General features: G+C 50.2%; 1 protein-coding gene across 1 annotated transcript in view; it reads right to left on the bottom strand.

The window, feature by feature from the left end:
* Nucleotides 1–23,282, bottom strand: part of Caln1 (calneuron 1) — a 625,800-nt gene extending 602,518 nt beyond the window's left edge. The window contains exon 1 of the mRNA XM_004630406.1: nucleotides 23,174–23,282. The gene's annotated coding sequence lies outside the window, so the exon portion shown is untranslated. The remainder of the gene's footprint in view (nucleotides 1–23,173) is intronic.
* Between the last annotated feature and the right edge of the window lie 1,340 nt (nucleotides 23,283–24,622).

Raw genomic sequence — 24,622 nt, 5'->3', positions numbered from 1 at the left:
AGATATGAGATGGACAGCCACCCAGCCCAATGGAGCTAGGAGGGGGGAGGGACGCGCAGGATCAGAGGTGGTCAAGATATGAGATGGACAGCCACTCAGCCCAATGGAGCTAGGAAGGAGGAGGGAGGTGCAAAAAGGAAGAAAATTTAAATGGCTACTGTGATGGTTGACACATTGCATCAACTTGAGAAGTTTAGAAGTTTAATTAAAGGACTCAGCAGAGAGCCAGGGCTCTCAGTTTGTAAACATCCCCCGTGCAAGAGGAGGGCACGGACATCGTGTGTGTTCCACACCGCAGCCCAGGGCAGCTGGTTTATAATATAAGGGGGCGGGGCCGAGAGGCTGGCTGGAAGCCGCAGCCGCTGCCCCTCCCTTTGCTCTTCGCTGTTTTCAGCTGCCATGAACTGCTGCTCTCTGCTGTGTGGCTGCCTGGGAGCCAGCCGAGTATGGATTGAAACATCCACAAACTGAGCTAAATAAATCTTTCCTTCCTTAATTTTGGGTGTCGGGCAATGAGTAAAAAGTAACTGAGACAGCTGGGGATGCAGCTCAGTGCAAAGGCCTTGCGTTCACTGCTGCCTTGTACAGGAAAAAAAATGCAAATTTAGATAAACTGATGGCTTTCTTTAACATTCTTTTTTGGAGGGGTACCAGGAATCGAACTCAGGACCTCACACATGCCAGTCAGGCACAGTACCACTGAGTTAAATCCCTGCCCTAATATTCTTATCAAACTAGCCCCCAAATTAAAGCATAATACCAGCAATGAAGTAGCTCCTTTTAAAAAATAAGTAAAAACAGCAAGGCACATGACCCAAATGTCTACAGAGACAAGGGAATCCTAAAGAGGCCAAGCTATCTCCTGTCAACCTGGGGCACAGGAGACCAGGGTGACCTGGCTTGCTTTGTCCCAACAGGTAGCCACAATGCCTCACTTGTTGACTGGCTGTAAGGGAGGCCCTTTGTGGCGAGAGGCTATGTGTGAGGAGCCCAGCCTGCCAGAGGAATAGAGCAGCTGATTTTAAGAATGCTAGCAATAGCTCAAAGTGAGAAGGCACTTTGTGTGAAAACAACACAAACAAAACCACAACCCCACAAGACCCAGCATCGGCAACCACAAACCTGTCTGCAGTAGGGGACCAGCCTGCAAGCACCAGTTCTGGTCTCATTCTGCGACCCTCTTCTGGGACCAGCCTGGACACCCAGCAGTGACTAAGGCTTGTGTCCCCAGTAATGTGGCTATGGGACCTTACCCCGGTCACCCTGCAAGCAGGTCTTTTGTCAGGGCTTCCAGGTCACTGTCTTTGGACCCTTGCCTGGGTTTCCACAAAAACAAATAGGCCTAGACTCAGTTTCCCCACCCTTGGTGGGGCTGCACTCCTGAGGTACCCACCAGTGCCGACACCAGCCCTATCACCCCACTGTGGTCATTGCCAGTCTCCATCTGCAGTGCTGGCACCCACAGATGCCCAGGCTGGGCTGACACAGGGCAGAGACCGAGCAGCCACAGGGAGCTGAGGACAAGGCGTGGGGTGGTATGGATCCACATGGGAGGCACCCTCAGCCAGCTGCACCCCGAAGGCAGAGGGTGCTCAGCATCCCTGAGATTCCCCAGGGAGCCTGAGTCTTCACCCTGGTGCAGGAGCCAGGGAATGTGACCAGTATGTCAGTCAGAGGGAGGCCCTGCTGGGGTACGAGAGGCACTGAGACAACAGCTTGGCGTGCACCACTGCTGCCTGGTGTCACCTCGCCTTCAGAAGGAGACATGGTGAAGCACGCCCACCGTGGAATTGCCAAGGATGCCACACCTGCGCAGAGGGGGCAGGATTTGGGGTGTTAAATGTGTCCTGCATCCATTCTTCCTCTTCCCATCCCAAATGATGCAAGGGGTGGTGGGAAAAATACAGTAAACATTTAAAATTTTAAATCCTTATTACAATAGAAGGTATTGACATTAAACCCTCTGCCCCACTTGGACACACTTATCCCGTTGCTCTGGCTACTTTCTGAAGCAGTTCTGGGAGTCCTCTTTCCTGAGGGTCTTTCTAAGAAATGATAAAAAATATGATGAATGCTGCTTCCAGAGACCATCCAGTGGAAGGGCAGGCTCACGAAAGCATGGCCCTCTGCTCCCATCCACCTTATTTACTGAACCTGGAACAGTGCAAGTTCTGACCCCACCCCCAGCAGCAAAGTGACAGGAAAGGGCTAGGGAGATAGCTCAGCGGCATAAGCACCTGCCTGGTAAGTGCAGGGTCCTGAGTTCTACCCCCAGGACCAAAGATTAAAAATTAAAAAGAAAAGTGACAGGGAAGGTAAATGTTTTTAATCATTTCAGAACCTTAAGACAGCCAGGAGAGAGCAAGTAAAGATACAAACAAGGACTTCGAAAACCTCTTGAGAAAGCGCTTGAGAATGACAGGATGAATGTTTGGTGTGAGAGATAAGATCTCGAGAGGGATTTGTGGCAATGTGTCTTTTGCTGTCCTTAAATTTTAAAATTTAAAACATTCACCATATTTTTGGACCACACCGTGAGAAAGATCAAACGCCAAGTGAAAACATCAAGTCTCAGAATCACTAGTTTGTACAGATGAGCCCAAGTTTCAGTGAGAAGCAAATTAGGACCTAACCCAGAAGTGACAAGGAACATCAGCTATGAGCCTGCGGTGGCTCCAAGTGGCCAGCCTCTCCGTTGGTCCAGGCCCTCGCTGCCCCGCTTGGTTACCAGCCAGCCCCTATTCCTGGCTCCCCTTCCTGAGCAACCACTTAATCAAGCATTGTGTGTTTGAATGTATTCATTATGTTTTAATATGATTATGTTCAATCCAGTAGACTGAAACAGATTTGTCCAGATGTATAATTATTTTCTAAATGCTTATTATTCTTGGTGGCAGACTTGGCAGGGCCTTTGAGAATGGAGAGGCCTCCATTAGCTCCCCGCATTCATGAGCCACAGTTGTGTGAGACACATCAGTGGGGCTGGAGTGGTCCCCGCCGCCCCGGGACATGCTGGCCTCAGACAGGACCACAGCCACCCTGTGCTCCGAGGTGTGTGTGGGGCCTACCGGGGCTCCAGTCCAGCTGGGGCTCCTCCCTCTGGCGGCTGCCCCTCCTGCTTTCCTTCTTTGCAAGGGGCTCTGTGCAAGGGTGGCTGTCCCAGGACCTGGAGGATGACAGTCTCGATTTCTTCCTGGTGTCCCCAATGCCTCCAGCCACATGGTCATGACTTCTGGTATTTCTGGGCTGCCGTCTGCCCTGTAACCCAACCTCTGACACCCCTAAGCTGCCACCTTGCTGTCAGGTTTTGCAGACTGCTGTGCAGAGAGAGGCCTGAAGATCAACAGGAAGTCTTGCTCCTTCTCAAGGTACCTCAAGGCAGGAAACTTGCCTGTCCCCTTCTCGTGGGGACATTTCTTCGGTCTGCTCAGGTGAATTTCTGGCCATCCCCTCCTCACATATTATGACACTGGACGCAGGTCTGGCCCTTTCCCTTGCTGGTCCTGGAGCCTTCTTCCTTGCCTGGTTTCCCAGCATTCCCAGGTATGCACACAGTCTGGGTGCTCCTCAGAAGCCTAGCCTTGAGCGTCAGGATATATGAAGACAGAACAAGAAAGATGTGTGGGGAAACAAGGCCAGATGTGGCCAGATGTGCACAGACCCCACCCCACACCCCACATGGACCCTGCTGGAGCCCAACATGGTGTAGTTCCCTGCCGCTCTGAAGCCTGCAGACCACACTGCCTGTGCCTCTGAGCAGGCACTGATGTCCCCGGGAGATGATGGCTGAGGCTTCCCTCGCTGCAGGGAGAGCTGAACAGGTGGCCTCCACCCCTAACCCTGGAGGACAGAGCCGAAAGGGGCGCCGGAGCAGGACGCACACTCACCTAAGCACCTGGCCCTGTGACAAAGGGATTAATCACCTTATAAAAAATCCCGCAGTTCAAGCCCAGCTAGGGAATGTAGCCACTTAGCTAAAATAAGTCATTGAGGATATAACTCAAGCAAAAGTTCTGGGTTCAATCCCCAGCACTACAGAAAGAAATAAACAACAAAACCGTAGCAAAGGCCCCAAGGCCTGCTTCAGGCTGGGGGTTCCAGGGGCCGGGGGGAGGCCCTGAGGGCTTTCAATCTCAACCACTTGGCTACACTTTCAACCGAGACTGGAGAGCACTTTGTCTCCGAGGTTTCCTGAGCAAAGGGGCTAGAACCACCAAGAGTCTAACGGCCCCTTCACATAAAGAGTCCCAAAAGCCACAGCAAGGGCTTGGGCTGCCCTTGGTCCCTATCCCCGAGGGACACTCCTCAAACGAGGGACCCCTCTGGCTAAACCCAGTCACAAACCCACCCCAGCAGCTCCTCCCTTCCCCACCTGCCTCCAAACAGCAAGGCTTGTGCGCTGACCAAGCCTCATGCGCTTTATATGCACTTGTCATTTATATTCTCAATTCTTAGTATGGATTGTGCACGCAAATTTTTACCTTAATCCTTTCTCTCTGAACCTCTCTCTCACTCTCACTCTCTCTTTCTCTCTCTCTCTCTCTCTCTCTCTCTCTCTCTCTCTCTCTCTCTCTCTCTCTGTCTCTGTGTGTTTGTGTGTGTGTGTGCACATGCGCACACACTTTGGTTTTATCTTTTATTTGAACTCATATGCCTTCATTTTATTTTTATTTCATCTTATTTCAAATTAGAAGATTTCATCTGAATTCACTGTACATATGGACTTCACCAAATCTCTCTTGTCCCAATGACTCATGCTTATTCAGAATTCGCACTTCCTGTTTTGCTCCTTTGAGGACAGCGTATAGGGATTGAAGTCAAGACCTTGTCACTGAGCTATACCCTTTGCTCATTTTTTAATTTTGAGGCAGGGACTCATTCTGTCAATAAACTTCCCAGGCTAAACTGGACTTGGCGACCCTCCTGCTGTAGACTCCTGGAGTACTGCGCTGCCAGGCCTGTACTGCCACACCAGACTTCCCCGTATGTATTTATTCCCTCCTGTTCAGAAGTTTGAAGCTTAAGTTTTCCTACTTTGTTCCATTCCCATCACTGGACACAGAGCTCTCATTCTATTCCCATACCCACTCTCCCTTCTGAGGTGGGCAGAAGCCCTGGTGGTGCAGGCCTTTAATCCTAGTGCTGTGGGAGACTGAGGCAAGACTACAAATTCAAGCCCAGCCTGAGCAATTTAGTGAATTAGCAAGGCCCTGTCTCAGAAAACAAGAAGAAATAGAGATATAGCTCAGTGCCAAAGCCTTGGACTCAGACCCCAACATGCACGCACATGTTGTGAAGTCCTGCAGGAGCCTCACACACCCCGAAGCCTGGGCTTCTTCCCTCCCAGCTGCCCTGGCAGCTGTGTCCGGACCCTCCTGTGTACTCCCAGTCCCTACCCCCCAGTGCTGGCTTTCCAGATAACCCACCTGCAGGAGCCCTGGGGACTCCCTCCCTGGGTCTCAGCAGCTGCTTTCCAGATTTTCTGCCCCTTGGCAAGGGCCATGGAGCCCCTGTGTATGCCATGAACAGATGGCAGAGAGCCCAACCCCAACACGGATCAAAAATACCCAATTCCTGAAGAAATCCCACCATTTGGTTGGGTTCTGAGACACTCTGCCAGGAAGCTCTCCAGGCTTCCTTCCTCCACAGGCAAGAGCGCGAGAGCAGTGGCTCCTGCTACACTTCAGGGCCAGGTAACCCCAACACAAAGCAGCTCTAGTCAGGCCTGGTGGTGCAGGCCTTTAATCCTAGTGCTGTGGGAGACTGAGGCAAGACTACAAATTCAAGCCCAGCCTGAGCAATTTAGTGAATTAGCAAGGCCCTGTCTCAGAAAACAAGAAGAAGTAGAGATATAGCTCAGTGCCAAAGCCTTGGACTCAGACCCCAACATGTATGCACACAACACACACATGCACACAACACACATACACAACACACACATGAACAATTAAACTTTTAAACTTTCTAAAATTGGGGGCTGAAACTTTTAGCGCCTCCAGTTGGTACTTAAGACATTATGAAGAAGTTAAACCCACCCAGCATTTCAGAGCCATCTCACTTCCAAGCTTGGGGCCTGCACAAACATGAATGCGGTGTACAGCAAGATCATCTCATTCTACTTTTTCTGTTGTCTACCTTCATTACTTGAGGACTGCCCTAGGTGGGTCCAAAATGATCAGGATTCAGGTGGGTCTGGAATGGGCTCATCTCTGCAGAGTCAGGCTGGGTTGGAGGTCCCCACCGGGATGGAATTAGGCTGTGGCCCCCAGATCTCCCTGGCATGGGCTCCCTTGAGTACATCCATAGCGCTACAGAGCACAGAGACAGGGAGCTCAAGCCTTAGGCTCACACACCACTCTCGGGCTCCTCCTGGCCAGGTCCTACCAGCGCCTGTGACCCTGGCACCTCCCAGGTCCATGGCTAATTCCACACTTTCAGTGATGGACACTCCTTGTTGGTCCTGAGTTCTAGCAGAGCTCAGTGCAACCACCATTCTGTGGATGTAAAGCGTGATTAAAAAAATAAGGGGCCGGTGAGATCGCTCAGCGGACTGAAGAGCCTGCTTAGGCAAGTACAAGGACCACAGTTCCATCCTCCCAGCACCACACGTTGTGCCAGCCCCACTCCTAGGACAGATTGAGCTGCCCGGAGTCCAGGCATAATGGCACATGCCTGTAATCCCGGCACTGGGGAGGCTAAAAGCAGGAGGATCACCACGAGTCTGAGCTGAGTAGTGAGACCCTATAGCAACCAAATACATTAAAAATAATAGTAATAAATAAATGAACGATAAGACCATGAGCATTTAATTTTTTATTGCAGCAAAAGACATAATGCCATGACTCTTCCTTAAAATAACTCCCATGAAAAATAAATAAATAAATAAATAACTCCCATTGCTTAGAAGCCACCTGTCCGCTGGCCTGGCCACTTTCTGCGCACTTCCAGAAGTCCCTTCACAGGCGTCTTTAGTTGCACTGCTATGGCTCCCTTGATGTCTCAAACCAATTCAAAATGCTTCCCTTTCATTTTGACTCTGGGGAAGAGCCACGACACCCACGGAGCCAGATCCAGTGAACACGGTGGCTGAAGGCACCCTGGAGCCTGCCTTTCTGCTGGATGGCGCTCGGCAGCATCTACGGTGTTTTTCTCACATCTCGTAAACACACGCGTAGAAGAGGACTTCCAGCGCTGCTTCCAGCAGTGGTGAGAACTGGGATAAGCATGTCTGCCGAGGGTAAGGGAGGGGATTTTGATCCATGGTAATGTGTCTCTTACCGTAACACCTATTTTTAAATTTTCAACATTAACTTTTTGATCGCTCAGTGTATGCTGTCATTTTAGGGGGGTGGTTGTCTTTGATTATGAGAAATAATAGACATCATCCTTGTCAGCGGAGCGAGCACCACCATGTCCTGCTGACTCAGCAGACATCGTCTCCTCTGAGATCTCATCCAAGATCCCCACGCGGCAGGAAGTGTTCCTGTCCCTGCTGACAGGTGAGGTCCCAGGGTTCTGAAGACTGCAGAATGAACCAGGAGTGAGGGTGCATTCCCGTAATCCAAGCACTCTGGGAGGCTGAGGCAAGAGGCTCACAAATTTGGACTCAGCCTGGGCAACTTAGCAACTTAGCGAAGACTTGTCCCAAAATTTAAAAAATAACAAAGGGTTGGGAATGTAGCTCAGTAGGAAGACCCTGGATTCCGTTCCCAGTTTAAAAAAAAAAAAAAAATGTTTAAGATGCAGGATGTGGCTGTTGATGGACACTGCTGTGGCTTGAGTTCCTCTCCCAGGGGCTCATGTGCTGGGAGCTCCGTCCTCAGCACAGCGATGGAGGTCATGGTATCCTTATGGGGTGGGGAGCTAGTGGCGAGTCCTTCAGTCACTAAGGAAAGCAGACCCTTAGACAGAGTCATGTAAGATCCCTAAGGACCCCAGTTAGTCCCACTGGTCCATCTCCCTGGCTTCCTGTCCTTCAGGGTAGCCCCGCTGTAGTGGACACACTATCTTCCACCATGATGCCATGAGCCACGGGCCCTTTGCCAGGGCTGAGCAGAACCGGCACTGCGTCCTTGAACCTCCAAAGCTATGAGCTAAGTAAACCTTTCTACAAAGTCTCTGGCTTCTGCTGTTTCATTATAGTAATGGAAAACTGATGACTACACACACACACACACACACACACACACACACACACACGCCCTGACAGTGATAGATGAGGTTCTGTGGTCAGGTCTCTGTACACACGGAGTTCGTGTTGCTAGTGCTCAGCCTGAACCACTGGGAGTCGAGTTTCCCAGGAGAGGCAGACTCCACAACTGCAGACCCAGGCCCGGCTGTCTGCTGTGGCCCTGCAGTGTCTCAGGCATAGCTCCAGTCAACCTCACCTCAGCCTTGGGTTCTGGGGATGGAGACTGGTGATGGTCAGCACTGCCCCCTGGTGTTGGCCGCCCACACAGCCTGCCCAGGGAGGCATCTCCCAAGAGGGCGTACACAGACAGCTCTGATCTGCCTTCCTGCCCCATTTTTGCCTGTTCCTTGTCAAGCCAGGGTGGCCTTCCTGAAAGCATTAACAGACCCGCATCGCCATATTGTGCGTCATCCTCAGGAGACTTCACATCCCAGGCAGATTGAGCACCACTGCTGCCGTGTGACCCAGTTGCTGTCCCCATGCCCTCCTGGTCCCCACTGCCTACTCCTGGCCTTGCCAACAACCACGCCCATTCTTGCCTCCACATCCCTGTACCTGATGTCCCCCCCAGGGTGCTCAAATCCCAGCCACACACCTAGGGCTCCTCCTTGTCCCCAAGGCTTCAGCTCAATGTCACCTCTTGGCCACTCTAATTCAAGTGTCCCCTTCCACAGGCACACTCCACATATCCTGCCCTACTTATTTTCCATCAGAGCATCTGTCACTATCTGAAGTGATCCGATCTGCTTATTTATTTATTTGCTAAGTTTTAGAGCTCTTTAAATAACCCAGTGGCCCATCTTTAACCAACTCTCTTACAAATAATAACAGTAAACTCCATATGATGCATTAGAGGCCAAGCAATGCTCATATCTGGTAACCTGAACAACTAATTTGAAGACAACAATACACAATATAGCAACCATCATTAAGTTCCTACCATTCATTTAGTGAAATTCTGTATCATTTCTAAAAGGATATTATATTTTGTTCTCTTTCTTAAAATTTTTAAAAAGAGGTAGCCAGCAAGATAGCTCAGTGGCCTAAAGCACCTGCTTAGACAAGCTTCGACAACCACAGGGAATGCTGTTCAGTCACCAGCACCACATGCAGTGCCAGCCCCGCCCCCAGGTCAGGCTGAGTTGACCACAAAAAAAAAAAAAAGAAAATTAAAAAAGAGGTGATAGTTCAGCAGGCTAAGAACCTGCCTGGCAAGTGCAAGGGCTCAAATTCGATCCCCTGTACTGCATGCCATGCCAGCCCCAGAACCGGGTACGGTGGTGCCCACCTGTAATCCCAGCACTGTTAAAGCTGAGACAGGAGGAACACTAGACAGACCCTGTATCAAACAAATAAATTTTTTAATTAAAATAAAAGCTATGCAAGAATAGTTCATGTGGACCAACTCTCCTACAAAATAACAACTACAAATTCTGGACAATAGATAAAAAGCAATGCTCCAAGCTGCCGGTGCGCAGCCAGCAGTGGGGGGGAAAGTGAAGGAGGGGTTAGCTCTACAGACAAGGGAGATGCGTGCATGAGGTGATGTCCTTTCTTTTTTTTAAAATCCATACAAAAATTTTTGCAGTACATAGTACTCACATTCATCCTGGGGAGCTGGTGAATGCTTACAACGCATCTCAGTTCTTTTCTCGTCCTCTTCCCCTCTCCTCTTCTCCTGTGTCTCTTGATTCCCTTCCCTTTTTATAGAAAATTCTATCCCCCATCTCCCGTTATCTTTTATTTTGCTCTTTATTCATATTTTGGGTTTCTCATATAAGAGAAGCCACGGAATATTCAGGCTTGTGAGTCTGGTTTATTTCACTTAACGTTAGGGTCTCATGGTGTGTCTATTTGCTATGAGTGCCTCAAGCTTATCTTTCTTTAGGGCAGAGTCATAGTCCATGGTGCACAAATGCCATTTTTTCTTCACCCATTTATCTCCTGATGGGCGTAGAAGCTGACTCCAAGCTTTAGCTATTCCAGGCTGTGCTGTCCTGCACTGGGATACACAGGTATCATGGTGGCATGAGGTCTCTAGCTCTTTCATGGATCTTCCAGTTGTTGTCTTTCGCCTAATGGCAACCCAGTGAGGAGAAGAAGCTGAGGAGAGAAATGCCAGGCTTTCCTCTCCAGGAACGAGGAGACCAAGCTCAGACAGCCGCCCTAGCCGCTAGCACGTGAGAGAGCGCATCATGGAGCGGACAACTGCTCAACAGAGACCCAAGCTTCGTTGGAAACCCTGCCAAACCTCTGGTTGACCCCCAAACTACCCAGATACTGAGAGGCCAGCCCAGAGGACTCAATAGACTCCACCTGCTGTCCATGGAGTCGCCCTCCTGTCAGGTCCCCAAACTAGACCTCCACCTGGTGAGAAGAGAAAAATGTCCCAAGTAGGTCTGATATTCTCACCCGCGGAAGCTGGGTGTTCAACAGGAAACTGGCAGCTTCCCTGTACAGCCTCTCCAGCTAAGTAGCTACCCCACACAGCCAACATGCAGAGAGCTGATTCCATGATAAACCACAAGAGACATGCTAAGCCCGCCAGCACCTTCTGTACCCAACACCACCCTGTCTATCACCTAACTCTAGAACCCCTACTCAGAGACCCAAAGTTCTGCAACCCCCTCACCAATATCCCCCTCTCCTATCGAAACTCCCATGCAAAGCATGTTCTCATCCCTTGCTTGCGCCCAATGGGTCTGACCTTCGCCTGGCCAGACCCATTCTGCAATAAAGTACCACATATTGCTTAAATTCTGCCTGTCTCTGGTCTCATCTGAGCCTCAATTTGCCCAACTACCTCCCATGAAAACAAAACCCAACAAACACATCCACACCCTCCCTTGAAGCCCGACAGAACCCAAAGTTCCTCCAACATGTCATTCACCCACAAAGCCTGGAGTGTAATGCAAACTGAATAGGTTGCAAAGAAACAGGACAATGCAACCCACCCTCCAGAGAAAGGGAATCACACAGCGCCTTCCCCAGCCCACACTTCCTTTTTCTTCTATCTCCACTGCTTGCAATCAACCATGTCCTGAACATATTAAAAGGATAACTCCAGAAATAAATAATTCATATCTTAAATAACTTTTGTATAGTGCATTATTAGAATACTTCTATTTTATTATTAGTTGTTAATCCCTCACTAATTTAAAATATAAACTTTATTGCTGGTATGTATGTTTAGGAAAAGAACACAGTATATACAGGGTTTAATACTATACATAATTTCAGGGGCCCATTAAGGGCCTTGGAATATATCCCATAAGGATAAGGGTGTCTACTGCAATAGATACCAACCTCAGCTTGATGCAGATAGTGGATGTAACTCAAAGTCCTAAAAGAAAATGATTCATTAAGGTTTGGCTTTGGTTTGTACTGGGGCTTGAATCCAGGGCCTTCACACTGAGCTACAACCCCAACATTTTTTTGTTTTGAGATAAGTTTTCATTCTGTTCCTAAGCTGCCCAGGATGGGCTCAAACTTGCAATCCTCCTGCCTCAGCCTCATAGAATACTGAGATGACAGTCATGTGCCACCATGCCTGGCTTGCCAAGTTTTTATCATCTCTCTCTCTCTCTCTCTCTCTCTCTCTCTCTCTCTCTCATGAAATTTGAGTATGTAACAGCAGGAACCTTTTCAGGTTTGTTCCTTGCTATGTCTCCCACCTGAAATGGCAAATGGTGCCTACAGTCTAAACCCAAGAATGAGGGGGGTGTGACGCAGGGTTTCCCCCTCTTCCTTTTCCATCTCTACGACTCCGGCTTCTCCTGCTTGAGCCGATCACTGGCAGGACAGAATGAGCGCTACTCTCTTGGACCTGTGTTGGAGAGGCTGAGACAAGTGACCTTGTTCTATATTTTCTACAAATGCCAAACATGTAGACCAGCTATTCTGAAACTGAAGGTCATCACTTTTCACTAAACAAAAAAATCATTCATATCCTTTAGCATTTAAGTGCTTTTGGATGACCACACACACAAACACAGAGAGAATATGCCAGGAAAATACAGTGCTTATGGTTAAATATGGATTATTATAAAGTGGTTAATTACCAAAGTAGAGGGTTGGTTCACCTGCTTTAACTATTTTCTGCATTAATTTTTTTCTGCCATACCCAAAGTCTAGGAAGCTGTGACACCCTTTGTGTGGATGTCCCATGGGACCCTGAGTTCTCCTGAAGGGGTAACTTTTAAAATATCTAGTCAACAATCTGTAGGGCAAAGGAACTGACCAATCAAAAAGAACATTAGCCAAGAGCCAACCAATCAGAAAGATGCCAGCGCTGGGCAGGGTCCAGGAGCTCCATCCGAATGGCGTTCTGTTCCGGAAGGTGTCCTGCTCACTCCTTCAGTTTGCATAAAGGATTTTGGGGCCACCACCAGCTATGCCAACTGCTAAAGCATATGGGTTTTCACCCAAGCAGCATCCCAGGGCAACTGCCCTCCAAGTAATTGTCAAGACAAATCACATCAAAATTCGTTACTTGTGGTGGCACATGCCCATAGCCCCAACACTCTAGAAGGCTGAAGCAGGAGAACCACAAGATTAGGTCCATCCTAAGCAACATAGGGACTTAGTGAGATCATGTCTCAAAATAAAAAATTTAAAAAGGGCTGAGGGTGTAGCCCAGGGGGAAATATCCTGGGTTCAATTCCCAGTAGCAAAATAAATAAGTAAATAAGTAAGTATCATTACCAGTGCTCACAGAAACTTTTCTGTAATTTAAAACTAGTAAGTCACTCTGCCTGGCCACAGAGCTGGTAGTGACAAAGGAGATTCTCAAACCTTGGGAGAACAGCTACAGAAGTTAAGGCTGTCCACATTTCTCAACTGTAGTTTTAGGGCCATTGCTAGTAAGAGAGATCCCTTTCTCATGTGAACTCTTATGAGGAACCTCAATCTGAGAAAATAACAAAACAAGCTGAGGATAAAGATTAGACAATGCCTGCCTGGTCAGGTCACACCCCATCCTTCACTGAGCCCCCCAACACACACACATGAGCACACACATGAGCATATGCATGTATACACATGCATCTTAAAAACTGTGGCTACCTCTGATGCCACTTCATGGGATCATCAGAGGGTGGTGGCTTGAAGGAAAGGCCACCCATCGGATGTAATTGAAACTGTAGCGTGAAATCAGATTCAGGTACTGTGTCACACACATGTCATGCCAACACTCTGGGAGGCTGAGGCAGGAGGATCGAAAATTCGAGCCCAACATGGCCAACCTAATAACTTAGGGAGAACTTATCTTAAAATAACAAACTAAAAAACAACCAGGAGAGGCCAGTGAGATAGGTCAGCAGACTAAGCACCTGCTTAGGCGAGCGCAGGGACCAGCCTTCAATCCCAAGCACCACTTGCCACACCGGTCCCCCACCACCACCACTCAGCTGCACTGAGCTGGCCACAGAGACAAGGCATAGTGGGGCACACCTGTAATCCCAGTGCTAGGGAGACTGAAAACAGGAGGATCATTAAAAGTCAGAGCTGCATAATTCAGACCCCGTACCAAATACATAAAAAATTAGAAAATAAAAAAATGAACAGGACCTGGGTTGGAGTTTGCAGCCCAGTGCAAAGGACTCAGAGGTTTAATCCCAATCCTCCCCCTTCCAAAAGACAAAGCTGAGATGAGACTTTCAGAGCCCATTTGGGGATCGCTCTAGTCCTCTAACAGCCTTTGCCGTGAGGGCTGTTCCAAGAGGCAGCCTTGCAAAGCCCCTGCAAGACTCCCTGCCATATGGGCTGGGAGGCCACGTAGGACACTGCTGCTGCTGCATGGTACCGCGTCCTCTCTTTGGGGACCCATGGGACCAATCTCAAGAAGAGCAGCCTCTCGTAAGCAGCTGCTGGCTTTCCTCTCTCGGATCAGCAATAGGGTCTGCAATAGGCATCTCTTCCCTCTCTGCATGGGCAAAGCAAACACTCAGAGTCACCCTGGAGTTCTGCCCTCAGGGATGCCCAGGGTGTGATGTCATGATCCGTGTCCTCGCCTCCTCCCCGGCTCTATCTTGCTTCCTTGGTCGTGCTTTCCATTTGTCTTATTTTCTTTGTGCATTTAATTTCTCTCATTTACTTACAGCTTGCAACCGGACATGCATCTCTGCAAACTGCCTCGCCTCACTCTGGAACAAGCTGAAGACTACAGAGACGCGTCTGAAACGCTGGGCTTCTGCAGTGCACCACGGTGCTCTGAACTTGGCCACTTTACGATCTACTTCAGCAATCACCGCTCTCACATCAGCAATTTCACTGTCGTTTAAAACCAGGAAATCACTCTGCTGGCCACAGAGACGGTGCTGATGAACTAACTAGATTCCACTTTATTATGTGCCCGCATAATCGCGTTATCTCCCGTGTACCCTGCACAACCATGACAAGGGGAGGAGGGAAAGGGAGAAAGCCATTACTTTCTTGGAATCCAAACGTTTTTCCTCTCCCTCTCTGCCCTGTAGCCTCTCCTTAGTTAGGCTCAAGGGTAGAAAAGGGAAGACCCGGGGCTCTGGACAATCCCACTGATGGAGGTGTCTTAGGATCCTGCCATTGCAGTTTGATTTCCCTCCAAATCACTGACTACAGCGAGAAGGGAACCTGTCCCACCCAGCAGACTTGAAAATTTAGATCACCTTCTGCCACCTTCCCATCAGGTGGCACCCCTGGTTCCAGGGTCAGAAGAATAGATTGATTAACTACAGTCCAAATAAGCACAGCATGTTCTATGTCCCCAACCGAGCAGTCCCCTCCCCAGCTCCTGGTGTGATGATACACGGGGAAGTCTCACCATTCTCTGCAAATCAGCACTACCCAGGAACAGAGAAGAGGGCCATCTCTCCTACTGGGCACCATAAAGCCAAGCAGTCCCTCAGCTCACCACAGGACCCCTCCAAAACCCAAAGTCAGGACCGAGTGTCCCAGAACCCCATGCTCCTGGTACATTCTGCATGGAAACCCACAGTGCTGACTGCTGAAGACCCAAGGACAACTCTAGGCCCAGTGGCAGAGATGGAAGGAAACGCCGAGCCCTGACGTTGGGAATCATGCTGGGCTTTTCGTTCTGCTTCTTCTCAGGCAGCAGGGAAGTTTGGTCTAAGCACCCAGGGCCCATAAACAGTGTGGACACTGCTTTGGCACAGGTGGGTCACAGGGAACAAGAGCCAAGGTCAGCGAGCAGCCTGGACCCTAATTTGGGCTGCTGCGCAGAAGCCACAGGGGCCTTCTCCACCCTGGTGTGCAGTAAAGGGTCTCTGTGGGGGGGGCAGCACTACCCCCTCTCCGTGCTCCCCAGAGCGGAAGGGGGTGGGGTAAACTCTCTGGCCTCCGTTCTGTGCAGCAAGGGAGATCTAGACCCCCAGCCAGGGGCAGCTTCTAGCTGCTGGACCCACTGGAAAACAGCCATAGCTGCCTGTGTGTCACCATGCCCGACTAAGTGGAGGAAAATCGGCCCCAAAGGACAGGGTAGGTAAAGGACCTGGGGAGAAGTGGGGGCAGAAGCCCAGTCTGCAGCAGGCAGAGCCCTGGGTCCAGGAAGTGGAGGCTGAGTGTGTCCCCCAAGTGAAGGCAAAGCATGATTTCTGCACACTTCCCTCCACCTGCCCAGGGCCTCTGTGAAGTGGACAGATGGGTTTCCTTCCCCGGGATCCAGATTTACAGCCCCGGAGTCCTGGATTGCTGCAGGCAGCGCCAGGGAGCTGCCGGCCACGCTCCCGAGAATGTGTGAATTTCCTGTCCCATCTGGGACTCTCTGGAGAATTCCACGAGCCAAGTCTGTCCCGGCCTGCCTTTGACAGAGTCACTTTTCATCTTCCTTGGCTGCAGGCGGCCAAATGCACACAGGCAAAAATCAGTTAATAACTATGCACATTTTATAATAAATTTTAACAATTTAAGAGTATGGTACAGCTTTATTATAGTTTTTATTTCAGCACACTAATTCAGCGCGTAATAACCTGCCAGAGACACAGAATTCATTTGACATATGCTCTGAGCGCCACAATAATGGAATAAACTGAAGGGAAACTTCGGGTCACACCTAGCTGAGCAAGCCGGGGCTCCCCTTTTCCTTGGGAAGCCGGAAGATGGTGCAGGTCTGAGTCGGCAGGGAAGAGGGGGCTGTGTGCTCTGTGAGATGATCCCGAGCCTAGGTCATGGTGGCCTTGGCAGCGGGCTTTCCGGTGACTCTGTCCCCCATGGAGGGGCGGGCAGTCAGCAGTGGGAAAGCACAGAGCGTGCTGCGCTGAGGACAGCCTGCCTCTCCGGGGATTCGTCTCAGGCCTCAGCCAGCCTGACTGCATTCCTCAGACCTTCTTGGCTACAGTGGAGAAGGGGTCCTTCTCCAGACTGGCAGCTGGCCACCCCCACCCCCTCAGCCCTGACAGTGGCCCCCAAGGAATGCTCTCAAGGGCCCAAGTGGAGACTCTTTTCTCCTTCTTCTGCCTCTCTTGTTGCCCACCCTGCCCAGAGCATCTCTCCGAGAAACCCCTAGAAAAGCTGTCAGACAGGCCATTGCTCAGCCCCTCCCAAGACCTGCTGAATCAGAAATTCAAACAGGCTGTAGCCTCCGAGCTTGGTGCCCTGCAATTCCAACATCTTGGGCAGCTGAGATGGGAGGATTGTTACTTTGAGCCCAATCTGGGCATTCTAGCAAATTCAACGAGGTCCTGTCTCAAACTAATATGTTAAAAAGGGGTTTGGGATGGAGCTCAGTGCAAAGGCCCTGGATTCAAGCTCAAGCACAAAAACAGAAGAGGCCGGGAATGTGTGTCTCAACACAGCCTCCCCGCGTTACCACCGATGCAGGCTGAAACGCGAGACACTGGCGTTTTAGAGACGAGGAGGGAACATTTGGGAAATGCTGTGGTGGCACTACGGTCAAGAGGTTCAGACATCTGGGTTGTGACTGTGCTCCTTTCTATCCTGTCAGAAAACTGCAGGCCTCAGTTTCCTCATTTGCAATGCACAGACTGGATGCTCCCCGAGGCCCCACCAGCCCCAGCATCCTGGGGCTGATGGCTGAAAGATGTCAACATGTGTCCCCCAGGGCCCCTGTCTGTCGGGAGAGGCCTGGGACCTCCTGTCCAAGGGTCCCCCACAAGGACCCTTGCCAAGGGCTGGCTTAGCTTCAAACAAAAGAGAACCATAGGGAGGAGGTTTGGGGCCCATGACCAGGGAAACAAAAGAGGAGGTGGAGAGAGAGAGAGAGAGAGAGAGAGAGAGAGAGAGAGAGAGAGAGAGAGAGAGAGAGAAAGAGAGAGAGAGAGAGAGAGAGAATTTTTCTACATCCTTGCTTCTTTACCAGCCTTCTACCTCAACTCCTCCTTTGCTTCACTATTGATTTCTCAAGGAACATAAAATCACTCCCATTGCATTGAGAAATAAACCTCCCATAGCTTTTATGACTTCTTTCACCTGTCTTCCTTCTCTCCTCATGAGAATGAATGGTCTCATGAAGCAGCGGTCTCCTCAACAGCATCCCAGCCAAGCTCCGCAGCCCCCTCTCCTCCTCCTTCTCCTCCCTCAGTGTGGCGCCCACCCCACTGGCTGCAGGAAGCTGCAGGCTAACTCCCCCTTTCCAACTCCCAGCTGCACCCCGCCCGGGCTCTGGATGTCCAGCACACGTAGCGTCCACCTTCTACCTCTGTCTCTTATTGAGCTTCAGTGAGGGGAGATCATCGCCACTACTTGCCTTTTTTAGCCTTCTTTTACAATTTTCTATTTTCTGTCACATGCAATATATATGTGTATTCTATCCAGAATATGTTATGGTATGAGCCACTTAATTTTTTCATTTAAGGGATTTAATGAAAACCCCAGAAGGAAATATTCTTTTAGAATGAAATGCCAGAAAACTTTGGAACTGGGTGAAACTCAGAAACCAATTCCCAAGAAATTTGAAATTGGCTGAGGGAGGGCATCAGCACCTGGGAAAGCACCCTTGATCGCAGACTACCAGGTAGGCCCAGGGTGTGGATAGCGGGCTCTTAATGCAAAATAAGAGGCTCTGTTTGCAAAAGTGTAGATGCCATGTGATTATGACACAAGAATAGCCTCATATGCATGCAATACTTCAGTTAAGTTTTAAAGAGCATCCCCCGTATTTGGCTTCTGCTGACCAGGAAATTCTAATCAGATTTGTGACTCAATTATATTCTGACTCAAAAATATGTCCTAGGTTCCTGAATTCTGTTTTATGTTTTCCTGATCATGCTCCTCTTTTTAAATTGATCTTAGACTACAAATATAAATTTGGGGGCGCAAAATATTTTTTGCTTGTGATCATGTTCATTATATACACACAACCACAATGCTACTCAAAATGCTTTATGGAAATAAGAGACAAGTGAATAGGCATTATTTGCAAGTAAGGTAAAGTCCAGGGTTTTTTTTTCCTCTGTGTCTTCCATGCCTAGGAGTTATTGGATTAATGTTGAAAGAAAACAAAGGAAAAAAGACAAAAGCAAACACTAGTGCAGACCTTGGAAGTCAAAGGGGTGTTCTACAGACAAGAGGCACTTTAGCAGGTCTGTGGGAGAAGTTAAAAATGAAGGGAGTTCCCTCTCAGTCTTGGTCTCAGGGAAAGGGGGAAGGTCAAACGCAGGAAGGGTGTCATATTAGTCAGCTTTCCAGTACTATAACAAGTACTTGAGATGACCAGCTCATAAGGAGAAAAGATTCATTTGGCTCAGAGCTGAGCAGCTTTCAGCCTGTGTTCATCCAGCGGTCCCCTTGCTTTGGGTAGTGATAAGGCAGCTCGGCAGGGCAGTGTGGAACAAAACTACCCACCTCCCAGCCAGACACCAGAAGACAGGAAGGAGCGCCCAGCGTCCCACGGTCCCCTCCATGGGCATCGTGCCCAGTCCAAAGACCTCCCATGGGACTCTGCCTTTATAGTTGCCACCACCTCCCGATGGTGTCAAGCTCAGGACTTAGCTTCACATCTATGGGCCCTGGGGGGACACTTAGGATGCAAACAGTGGCTGCCACACGTTGTCTTGAACACGGACGATGTCTCTGCTCGGTCTCCCCGCAGCCCATAAATAGCTTCGAAGCCTGAATTCGGCCCCGCGTCCTCTCCGTCTCTCATCACCCCCTGATGATCTCATCGGACAGAGCCTGCAACGCCATCTGGACTCCAATGACTCTCAGGGCTGTCTCTAGCCCAGTCTCCAGTCCTGGGCTCTGGGACTGCCCACTCCACACCTCCCGGGAGGCTCAACAGACGCCTCAGAGTGAACATGAGAAACACCCAGCTCCCGCTCCACCCACATTGTCCCCATCTCAGGCCAAAGCAGCTTGAGTCATCGTGGAGTCATCCTTCCTTCTGATACAACTGTCCGATCATCAGCAAACCCCAGCTCCTCCATCCTAGAGAGAGAAAGTTCAGAATCCAACCCCTCCCCACGATGACGACTCCACCACCCACCCCCCCTTGCTGGACACTGCCACCTCTCTGTCACTTGGGAGTCACAGTCACTTCCTAGCTAGTCTCCCTGCTTAGACCTCAGCTCACCTACAATCTTTCTCAACCCAGCAATAAAGAGGATCATTTAAAAATATTTCTCCTGCACTCAGAGCTCAGCGCTAGCATCCATCTCACTCAAAGGCAGAGCCAGGGTTCTGTTTAGTTCACTGCCATCCCATGCCTGGAACTCAGCGTGCCAGAGGTTCCATGTTCCATGCATAATTGCGGGGTTTAATTTTCCCAAATCTTCCTGCTGGAAGTTCCTTCATGGTCCTCCTGATGTCCCTCAGAATGAAGGAGAGAGGCAGACCTCCAGCCTCCTCGCTGACCACACAGCCAGATGGAACAGCCAGCACCCCCTATCGTGTCTCCTCCACCTCACCTCTTTCCCTATGTCACTTTTCAGCCCAGAACAATCTCTGAAATCTACCTCTTGGGAGACTCAGTTTTGCATTCGCCTAGCCGAAGGTGCCCCAGGTAGGTGGCTCTCCTGGCCTTTCGTGGTCTATGTCAGCATCCTTTGGTGGTTCATCAAGCCCCCCACTCGGAAACAGGGGTGATGTCTCTCTTACACTGATACCACAGCCAGCAGCCAGGGAGAGACCCTGCTAGAGTGCTGGGCGGCAGCGGTGGTATTAGTTATTACGATGCTGATTATTGTTGATGTATATTTATTGTATCAATGATCCTCCCCAAAAGGCACTAGGACTTGCACAGTTTAACTGATTGGTTTATTGAACGATATATTGATTGGCTCATTCTCTACCCTCGAGTAATAGTTAAGTGCCTCTTTCCACCCGAAGCTGTTTTCTTCCCTTCTCAGAGCTGTCCCCTTTGAAGCATGAGAGGAAGTAGCTCAAGTGGGGGAGGCAGCTGCCCCTCGGCGTCCTCAGCAATCAGAACAGCTCCAAGGACACTTCCTGAGTCCACAGACACCTCATCCAGGGCCGAATGCAGGAGGCTTCTATATTGCAATTCAAATTTCTCCACAAATGGATACATCTTGGTGCAAATTTATTACAGTCATGGGGCTTTTTTAAAAAAATCTATCTCACTGACTCGGTTCTATTTCCTAAGTAAACTGAGTGTGAATTGGTCTTGATTGGTCCTTAGAAATCACCTATGTTGAAGGTTAAAAGTCCACAGAACATCATGTGCTCATTCGACTAACTAAGGGTTCCGAAATGCCAGGCTGGGCCCCAGGTAAACCTTGGGAGGGTCATGTTCGTCCCTGCCCTACCATCCAGCGGTGAATGGAGGAGCCAGTGTCGCTCTCTGAATACTTCACTAATTAAAGACAGCTACAATGGAAAGAAGAAAAATTTCTTCACACCTATGACCCATGCAGGCTTCAGCCAAATCATCCCTTTAGTCCTGACAAAATTATCATGTTGCAGATGGGGAAACTGAGGCTCGGAGACATCAGATCACAGGCGCAGGCCACATACCGTTAGGTGATGAAGTTGAAATTCCAACCAAGGTCAGCCAGTCCCTGAAGGCCACACCCTTTCCACTCCACCACCTGGGGAATGTGAGAAGCCTCTGCCAAATGGAGAAGCCACCAAGGTCACTGGGGGAATCGCAGTGGGGCCACAGGACCTGCAGAGTCTCCAGGTCTGGACAAATTCCCCTGAGATCAGTAGTACAACCGCTTGAAAGCCAGCAGACATCAGGAAATTAAAAACAAACAACACGCCATCAAGTTAAAAAGAAAAATTGATGCAAAGGAACAGTCTCCTTACTTATTGCTAATGGCCTTCACCAGTCCAAGGGCACGGGGACATTTGTCCCAGGCCTATTTTGTGAAGCTTGGGCTCTTTGGCTTCCCCAGAGAGTGGAAGAAGGGTGTCAGCTCTTGAGCAACCGTGCCCAGAGAGACAGAGAGCTATGTCTCTGGGAGGGGAAGCAGGAAGGTGTCCCAGATGAGATACCACCATACTTGGGGCCCTGTCCCAGTCCCACATCTGGGAGCCCCATGGAACTCACCCCACTCCACATGACCACAGCTTATTTACAACCTCCATGAAGCCCTTCACACGCTGGCTGAAAGGCACAGCTGTGCAAAAGGCCACCAAACTCCAGGGCCACCCTCCCTACCTTGCATGACGCCTCTCCCCGGGTTCTCATTTTGGAATCTTCAGGTTCCCACTCGGATGGCTATGCTTCCTTCATAGGCTTTGAACAGGGTGTTCTACCCAGAGAGTTTCTGCCACAGCAGACAGTTTTATCATCCTGGCCACATGAAATGCATTGAGCCCACCATGGCCGGGAGCAGCCAGGCCAATTCCCATGACTCTCGGGCATCCTTTGAGGAGCCCTGGGAAGGCACAGCTATACACAGCAGCTACTGTACGTGAAACACTTCAGCTTCTGCAGGCAGCAACTTCTGGGGGAAATCCCCACTCTCGTGAGCTGTGTTCTGGCTCACAGCCCTTGCAAGACCTGAAAGGTGAAAATCTTCATTCAGCCTGTTTCCAAGCCCCTGGGAAAACCAGGAAAGTGCTTCCTCCCGAGTGCCTCAGCCGGGGGGCCAGGGAAAACCGCAGAGACCATTCCCACACCACTGGGCCCTATCCGTCCTAGGACCCAAAGACTGTTATTCAGAATAACCAAAACAGCTCCGTCCTCCAGGGTCTAGGTTCCAGGGACGTCTGTGGAGCCACGTCAAGCTGACGGAAAGGAAACCTCTCCTGTGGGTCTGACTCCAGGCAAATATTTCGCCCAGAAAGAAGCAGTGGGGGCGAAGAGAAATCAATGAAGGATTTGCAGATAGATGTTCTCTGGGCCCAAGTACAATTTACAAAATGCGACGTACAAAGAAGATGAATCTACTCCCTCTCTCTGCCAGGCTGGAGCAGATTCCTGAATCAAAACAACTCTTCGCAACAGGACTGAGTCTCAGCTAAAAGTGAGTTCCTCAAAAGACGCCAGAGACAGGGTGCAGAATTCCTGAAATCTTATAGCAAGTGCTTGAACCTAGCAGCATTCTGAATAAATGGGGAAGGAGTCTGAGGGACAGGTGTCTCTGGACACAATGTCCTCCGGGACGATTTACGGAGGGAAAGTTGCAGGGCATGAGTTTTCCCATCACATAAGGGACAATGCACAGCCATCTTCAGACCAAGTGGCAATTCATGGATTTGAGAAGCGAGTCAAGTCAGGGTGACAACCAGGGGAAAGGGACCCAGCCAGGAAAATACAATTTTGCACAAGCCAGAGCTGAGTGGAACATGTTTCCCCGCTCCTCTAAACCACTTTGGCAGTGAGGTGAAGCTAGGGCCGAAACAAACACATCAGGAGCTACTGCACCTCCGGACCTCCCTACCCCTTCCCTTCCTCTGAAACCCATGAAAACTTGATTTGTCTCAACTACACGCAAGCTGGGAAATTGGAGAGGAGGAAGGGGGAAGAGGGAAAGAGAGGGGGCCAGGCAGCGTCCATGCAGTCAGCTGTCGTATTGATTTAGAGCCACACAACCCTCCGAGTGCCATCGGCAGCAATCATACCTCCTGCTGATCTCGGGGGAAATGCTCCAAGATCCATGGCTGGGAGTTCAGGAGAATCTCTAAGCCATCAGCCAGGAGCCGGGCACTGCAGCTCCACAGAGTGATGGACTAGGGCGAGCTTTAATTAACAGGGTCTGATGCCTCTTCTTTTTTGGTAACTGAGCAGATTTAAAGGGCTAGAGTCCCAATTTGAAGGGTGCGGGTGCTTCCTGGCTGCTGCCGTGGCTGCTCAGGCTGCCTGCTGCTCCCAGCTGCTGGGAGAGTCTCCTGCAGACCTGCACGGCAGCCAGTGTGGAAGTAGGCACAGCCGGGAAGGCGGGAAGGGGGAGCTGGAACGTGGGGTGTCCGGGCTGCAATGTCCGAGTCAGGGCCACCGGGCATGCCACCGTGACGAGTACCCAGATCCTGCCTGCTGTCCCTTGGCCAGGGCAGAGTGCTGGGCCCCATGGGTGCAGTGGCATCAGGGACATTCTCTCCAGTGGGGGCATGGTGACTGTCAGCAAGGAGCTGCACCTGCCTGCCCACAAACAAGCCTGCAGGTACGTGTGCATGCATGGGCCTACCTGTGCACATGTGTGTCTGACTACCTATACATATACATGTCTTGTACACACACATGCCTGTAGGGGTGCATACATGTGTCTGCCCTTATACACACATGCCTGCCCTGGTACACACACACACACACACACACACTCCTGCTGGTGTTCGCACACACTCCTGCCTGTGTACACATACATTGCCTCTGTGTGTGCACACATATATATGTCCATGTACACATATACCTCTCTGTGTAACATATACACAGCTGCCCATGTACATATGCATGCTTGTCCATATACACACACATGCCTGCCCATGTACACACCTTTCTGTCCATGTACATAGACTGGCCTATGTACACATTGAACATGTGTGCTCAATGACACACATGCCTTCCATGTGACACACATATGCCTGCCCATGGACACACATGTTTGTGCATGTGCCTACCTTGGCACACATATACATCTCATGACCACACATACTGCCCACCTTCCGACACCCAGGCACAAGCCACACAGCCTTCAGGTGTCGGACCTCTGCCAGCCACCTCTCCTGAGGGAGGCAACTCTGAGAGAAGGAGCTGTCAGGAGAGAGGCTGGTGCAAGATGGCCTGGGGAGGGGCCTGGGAGATGGCTCAGTGGAATAAGCGCTTCCCTAGCAAGCGCAAGGGCCTGAGTTCAATCCACCAAAAAATAAAAAAATAAACAGCTGGCCTGGGGACAGGGAAAGAGCAGGAAGACCCCTACCACTGTAGCTGCCAAAGCCAAGCTGGGATCTCAGTGGGCAGCCCTAATCTGAAACCATCACAGCCGGAAGCCCCTGCCACGCAGCCTCACCCACTGCTCCTTGGACAGAGGCGGGGCCCTCACCCTGTCCCTCCTGTACAGTGCGTCTGCAGAAATG

The sequence above is a fragment of the Octodon degus genome, unplaced genomic scaffold, assembly GCF_000260255.1.
Source record: "Octodon degus isolate 3935 unplaced genomic scaffold, OctDeg1.0 scaffold00035, whole genome shotgun sequence".
Classification (NCBI taxonomy): domain Eukaryota; kingdom Metazoa; phylum Chordata; class Mammalia; order Rodentia; family Octodontidae; genus Octodon; species Octodon degus.
Note: the sequence above shows the minus strand (reverse complement) of the source record. Positions and strands in the feature narration are given on the sequence as shown.